This window comes from Halictus rubicundus, unplaced genomic scaffold (assembly GCF_050948215.1).
Source record: "Halictus rubicundus isolate RS-2024b unplaced genomic scaffold, iyHalRubi1_principal scaffold0089, whole genome shotgun sequence".
In the NCBI taxonomy this organism is placed as follows: Eukaryota; Metazoa; Arthropoda; class Insecta; order Hymenoptera; family Halictidae; genus Halictus; species Halictus rubicundus.
Genome location: NW_027488630.1, coordinates 620,584 through 627,899, shown reverse-complemented (window position 1 = coordinate 627,899; position 7,316 = coordinate 620,584).

Sequence of the window (7,316 nt, the reverse complement as noted above, 5' to 3'; positions counted from 1 at the left end):
CTTTAAGGTTTCGAAACTGTTTTGTTGTTTGTCTGTCCAGTGGAATGGTACGTCTTTTTGGGTCAAGTCTGTCAATGGTTTAGCGATCTTTGAAAAGTTCCGTATGAATTTTCGATAATATCCGGATAATCCTAAAAATGATTTGATTTCTGTCGGTGTTGTAGGTACTTTAAAACGTTCTACAGCTAGTATCTTTTTAGGGTTTGGTTTGACTCCTTCCGCGGTTACTAGGTCTCCAAGGTATTCTAGTTCAGGTTTTAAAAATTCGCATTTGTCTGGCTGTATCTTTAGTCCAAGTTCCCTGAGTCTCTGAAGTACCATAGCTAAGTTTTCGTTGTGTTTCCCTATTGTGTCTCCGAAAATTATTATGTCATCTAAGTAAACGAAGCAGTGTTTATTAACTAGTCCTCTAAGTGCTGTGTCCATCATTCGTTGAAAGGTAGCTGGTGCATTCTTAAGTCCAAAAGGCATTCTGTTATAGTGAAAGTGTCCCTGAGGTGTACTAAAGGCTGTGTATTTTTTGAGTCAGGATCCATAGGAATTTGGTGGAAACCAGAGGATAGGTCTAAGGCCGAAAAGAATTTAGCGTTTCCTAATTGACTAAGTATGTCGTCGATGTCTGGTAAAGGGTAAGCGTCTTGGTCTGTCAATTCGTTTAATTTCCTAAAATCGATAACTATTCTCCATTTCTGTTTTCCTGAAGCATCTGCCTTTTTAGGTACCACCCATACAGGAGAGTTGTATGGCGAATCCGATTCTTCGATAATTTTCTTATCGAGCATGTCATTCATTTGCTTCTCGATTTCGAGCTTGTGACATTCCGGAGGTCTATACGATTTAGTGTTAATGATTTTATTTTCTTTCAAGGTTATAGTGTGTTTAGCAAGGTTAGTACAGGGTAGGGTATCGGTTTCTAAGTTGAACACGTCTAAGTAATGGATTAAAATTTTCTCAATAGGTTCGCGAAGGTTTTTCTCTATATGACTTGTTCTCACTATGGATTTGAATTTCCCAATTTGGTCTATTTCGTTTATGTTATAAATTTGGTTAGAGATATCTTTGTTTGTTTCACCAAAGTTGAAGAAGCATACTCGCATTGGTCTGCCTTCGAGATAGATTGTCTGAACTTTGACTTCTCCTGGTTGTACTGTAGCTGGTTTCTGAAAATATAGCACATTGTTGTTAAGCTTGATTTTATCATTAGAGATTTCATATTGGTACTTTTCTAAGCAAGGTAGCCCTATGATTCCGTCTTCTATTAAAGGAAAGTCGTCTGGTATAACAAAGAATTTATGTGATTGGTCAAAGATTCGAATTTTAACGTATCTGTCTGTAGTGTAACGGTCTTGTCCCATAAAAAATGTTCGCGGTTCTGTTTTGTTTATAACGCTATTAATTTTTGATTCTTTAATTAAATTTATTCCTGCTCCTGTGTCGATGAGGCGTATCCGTCTTCCTCCTGATGTATTGAATGTGGTGGTAAGAAGTCTTCCTGTTGTTGTATTGACTCGAATTCTTGGCCGTTCTCGATCTCTACTCTGTTTACCCGTGGTGGTAGGTTTCGCTGGCTGGCTGGTGGAAAATTTCCATTCGGACACTGGTTGGCTATGTGTCCCGAGCGATTGCACTTGAAGCATTTTATTGCTGCGTGTTCAGCTAATGGTGTTCGTTCGAGGCGCCTGAAGCTGTTTGCTGCTGCTGACTGCGCGATTGTTCGTACCGTAGGTCGTCGCTCGTCGTAGCGTCTTGGTTGTTGTTGATTAGCGAAGCGGTTGGTGTTCACTGCTCGTTCCGATCGTGATGCTGCTGGTCGCTTCCATTCGTTTTGCTCTTCTCGTAGATAGCGTTCGATTTCCGCTGCTTTCTTCTCGGTTTCGGCTAAAGATTGAGGTTCGTTTGCCAAAAGCGTACGTCCTATGTCTCTTCTGAGTCCTTTCAGATAGATTCTATTCACTTTCTTCATTGTTGCTTCCATCATTATGCGCCTGGTTATTGGTTGCGGATATTCGTTGGTAATGGCATATGTTAGCTTGTTCAATACGCGTCTGAATCGGATGTTAAAGTTCTGTACACTTTCTTCTTTTCCTTGCTTGATTTCCCGCAGTTGCTCGCTGTATTCGTCTGTGGTTACCTGAGTTGCCACGTTTGATCGTAATGCTTCGTATAGTTCACCAAAAGATTCTATTTGTAAATTTCGTATCCCTTGGGCCGCTTTCCCAATGATTTTCTCTACTTTAATGGCTTTTAATAGCAATTCTTTCTCGGTACACATGCTGCGCATGGAACGTACTTCTTTAATAAAATCTTCTACCCCAATATCGTCATCTCCGTTTAGCGTTGGAATATACCGTATAGCATCCTTGGCTCGTAGCGTTGGAGTACAGTCTGTTGTTCGTTCAGAAGCTTCATCGTTCACATCATTATTGATTGTGACTATCGATGGTGCTGTTCGAGTTGTGGTGGTTTGTTCAGCTCGTTCTTGTTGTATGGCTGTACTTGCACCATCGTCGCCCGTTATTAGGGATCCGAACTCGTCAGTTGTCACTGTTCTAGTACTTACGCCCATCCGTAGATCAGCGAGGTTCTTGCCGAGGATCTCTATTTCCCTAATACGTTTTTTATTTTCTTCGTCAGCTTGTTTCGTTAGTAGCACGAATTGCCTTTGAACTTCCGACATTTCTTTTTCATGTCGTTCGTTTTGCTTTTGCATAGCATCTAGGATTGCTCTTAGATTGGGGTCTACACCTGTAGATGTTGAAGCTTGTTCTCCGTTCTTTGTCATTATTGTAACCTTTTCGTCGTCTTGAATCTTGACTGCTGATGCTACTACCTCTTACGCGGTAATAAATAAATGAAGCCAGAGTTTTACCTTAGTGATTGCCGTAGCACGGGGCGGTTCCCTAGAAAGCTCCAAATCGACTGGTTCACTGGATTCGTTATAGTGCAGTTGTCTTCAGAGTTGACCGTAGTCCCAAGGAGTGGCTCTTCCGTAGTAGAGTTGTCGTTGGTTTACTTGAAGATCGATTTGCACTATCCTGGCAGGATCGCCAAAATGTGACGTAAACTGGGTAAAAATACTTGAAAAAAGGAGAGTGGGAGTTACCCAGCTCTTTATCCCGTTCTTTACTGACAAAAAGTATAAGTTTATTTAAGACAAAGTTACAAAACGGAGGTTCAGCCAAGATTGACTGCCCTGGGAATGTTCCCATATTTATAGCTTGACCTTATTGATTAGTAATGCATTTTTTGGGGGCTTTCGAAATCAGGCGGATGTGATTTGACTAATGCTGTTGCGTACGCGTGTATCGAGAAATGCTGTGGTGTCGAGGTGAATGCTCGGGGAATGCTGACTTGTGCAAATGACTCGGGAAATGCTGTGGTGTCAAATGGAATATGATCTGGTATAGCTCGGGGATTTTTAGGGCGTTACAGCAGCGTGGGCATATGATTTGAATGTCCGCGCCGTAGTAGCTGGAGGGTTAGTGGGGGGGGGGGTTTAGATTTAAATTTGGATTTCTATTGTAATTGGATTTCCGGGGCCCATTGACGTCTGGTGGAGATGGATTTGTAAATATGGCTGTCCTGGGTGGCTTGGGAGCCCTTTTGCGCAGGTATTTAGCCAGTGCAGGACATTGCGAATAGTTGGCCGTATGGTTGCCCTTACAGTTGGCGCAGGTAGGGGGGATCTCGTAGGGTTTACTACAGTCCGCAGAGGAGTGATGCGCTGCGCATTTAACGCAGCGAACCAGCAAATTACAATTGTTAGCCGAGTGCCCGAAGGCCTGACAACGAAAGCATTGAGTGTAAACCCTTTTTGAGAGATATTTCTCCCAGTAAACCCGGGTATTGTAGATGAAGCCCACCTTGTTTATTGTGACAATGGTGGTGCCGGGAGAGAAAATCGCTTTGTACATAGCGTAGTCGATGCGGAATTTTTTGGAGTTATCTCTGAGATTGATGTTATCTCTAGTCCGAGAGCTTTGATTTCTTCCATGAGTTCGTTGGGCGGGATTTGAGGGAGCCCTTTGAGAACCATAACCGGATTTTTGTCATTGTTGGAGCTAAATGTGTAGAAGGGTATTTTGGCTTCGGCCAGGATTTTTTTTAAATTCAATATGCTTGTCAGCATTGAATAACTGAATTCTAATGCGTCTACCGAGGAATTTAGCCGAGTAGGCGTCCTTACCTACATCAGCATTCATTCGACGGTAGAAGGCCGGGATATTTAGATCGAAATTAGATAAATATATGGGTGGAGGCCTGGGCTTTTTGCCCATCGTGATTATGGGCCGAGTGTTGAGGCTTGGCCTGATCTTTAAGGTTAGGAGACGTCCTCCCATGTTGGGTTATGCGGTTGTTGATATTGTCGGGAGCGGGTTTATCCGGATTTAGCATCCCTTCGAATGAGGATAAAACTTGAAACTTATTAGTTAAAGGGATATCGTTATCATGCATCGTGATCAGAGTCATGTTGGCGACTTGATTATTAGCTGGTGGAGTTTTATCTTTGTTTAACTTCTTGGATTTAGGGGAGAGGACTTCCTGAAAGTCGTCCTCGATCACCGGTAGGTTTATGGGTTCCTGCGAGACGGAGTCCTTGGAGGAAGGTGGAGGATTTATGATTGGATGATTTGGGAATTCCAAGACGGTGTCTACATTGTCGAAAAAGCGTAGATTGTCTGCGGTGAGCTGGTGTATGACAGATGGATTTACATCCGGAACACTCTGTGACGATACCGGTGGTACCGGAGAAGTGACATTCAATACCGGTAATGAGGTAGAAATTTGTGAGGATGTGCCATGACCAACCTCAGGCGTGGGATTTAAAGTTGGGAATAAAAGTCTTTTATATATGTTTTTAGTATTGCCTTTTTTGCTCTTGGCAAGAGCAAGACGGCGATTTGCAGGAGGAGCCAGGTTGTCGGGGGGGGGGGGGGTGCTCCCCGGCAACAGGAGAGGTGAAGGGTTTGATTTTTAGATAAATTGATGGATATGGTTAATGGGCTAATGTCAATAATAGTGTAAATTGAAGGTGATGAAATTTTATATTTGCCGTGATAGGCGGCAGAAATGACGGCAGTCAGTGAAGTATGAAGTATCGGAATGATACTGATGGCGTTGTGTTGTTTAGTAAATTATAGGTTGGTGGCTGTGCAAGGAGAGACCTGTTAACAAATAAGATCACAGGGTAAGGATATTGTGAGGTAGTACGTGTCGTATTTCTGAATATTTATGTTCAATAGGGGACATCATAGTGTATATTCACACAGTTGTGATGACCTTGGACGGGGACGGGGGGGACGGGTGTGGGACCCGGCAAGGCAAAATGTCCACGGACGTTATTGTAATGTAATCCGTATGCGTGATGTATTGTGTGAGAAGGGACACAGTAATATACGAAGTCAAGGCACGTGGAATATAATGTTCCCGTATTCCGATGGACTAACAATTTAAATAATTGACTTGAGTATTGTGAGGAACTGAAAAGTATACTGTAACTGGTATAACAATGTATGTCAGGATAAATAAAATGATGAATTACAGTAAGATTATTTAGTTTTATAAGATAACTCGTGAATTTGTATTGTATTCACGGCAACAATATGTGTATATCCCACCGACACGCCACGAGGTTAAATTCGCGTGCGTGCCAGAGAGAATCACCGTAAGGGTACTGTGTTTAAGTTGTACCAAATGCAAATTAATGAGTGTTGATCTCAGTAATAAAAGAACAGGGATTTGCAATGTATAATTGGTAAGGTTCAATATAAGTTTGAGTACATATAATAAAGGAAGATAACAGTAAATTATGTAAATCAGAAAGAGAAGATAAATGCTAGTAACGATTTAATATAATTTGATTGATTAAAGAAATTATACTAATTAGCATGAGTTGTATAAGAGAACATGAGGACATGAGAACATGATATGATAAAGACAGAGAATCATATAAATGGTGATCAGAAAAGAAAAATTAGATCTTAATGTTGTAAGACAACTGAAAATTTGCAGTTTCCGCACAAAGAAAAATGAGAAATAGATGAGCCACCGGCACGCACGGGGATATGTACGCGCCAGTGCCAGAGTAATATGATTGAGTGGTTTATATAATTAATTTATGAACAAAGTTAATAATTAAGAATTATAAAGAAGGTGGAATATAACTAGAGAGATACGGCTGGTTGGTAATAACGTGCTCGCTAGCCACGTTTTCAAGGATAGTCTTAAAACTAAGAGTATAATAAAATGTAATAAATTAAAATGATATTCTTATATGTAATGGAAAAAAAAGATATAATTTGGAATTTTGTAAGCAGTAATTTAAGAGTAATAAGAGGATATATTACAAGAATAATAGCTAGCTAGAGCTTGGCGCTATAATGAACGCACGTGTAACGTAAGTAACGGATTATGTTAAATGATCAATTATGTGAATATATTGAATATAACATGAAAGTAGAAATAAGAATAAAAATAAAAATGAAATATATATTATATGTTTCACTTAATGTGAGTTTATAAGAGAAATGTGAAGTGAGTTCGCTGAGAGAATAGTAATAGGTTAGGTTTCCCACGTGTTAACGTGGGGATCTAAGATACGTGAATTATAAAATAAATGAGATATTATTTGTCTAATGGTATGAAATATATGATAAGGAAAAATTGTACTTCACCAAATTTCGTTGAGTCTGGGAACTGATGTAAGTTGTTGGGATATTTAGAGCGAGAATAGAACTCGCGATTTTGCGATCCCGCACCGAGCACGCGGTCGCGCGGAGTATGTATTTAAACGAATTACTATTAAATGATTACACTGTCCAACAAAATTAAACTTTTTTCAAATTTTGCAATACCTGTTGGGTGATTCTTATACACTTTGTCATCCTAAAACCGAATCTGAAAGTAGAATTGCTCCATCACGCAACGTTTTCGAAAAATTTTGGTTTTTGTAAAAATGCCCGATTTTGATACGAAACGACGTGTTACGCAAAAACTAAACACGCGAGAAAGTTCAAATTTGAGTCAAGAGATAGAGGGGACTCTCCTCTACATATTCATATAGTCAATTATATTTTTATGTACTTCCTAATAGTTGTAAATGGTTGTTAAAGTTTGAAAATGTGCCGACGCGGGTACTTTGTACGCTCTATTTTTGTATTTATGTGAAAAATCCTTTATCTAGCAGGAATTTACTATACAGGAATGCATTCTACAGACATTTCTGGTAAAGAAACCATTCACGAAAAGTATTTGGTTCCCTTAATGTACGAGAAGGATCAGAAAATGTTAATTGACAGCGTGTGCGCGACGCGTTC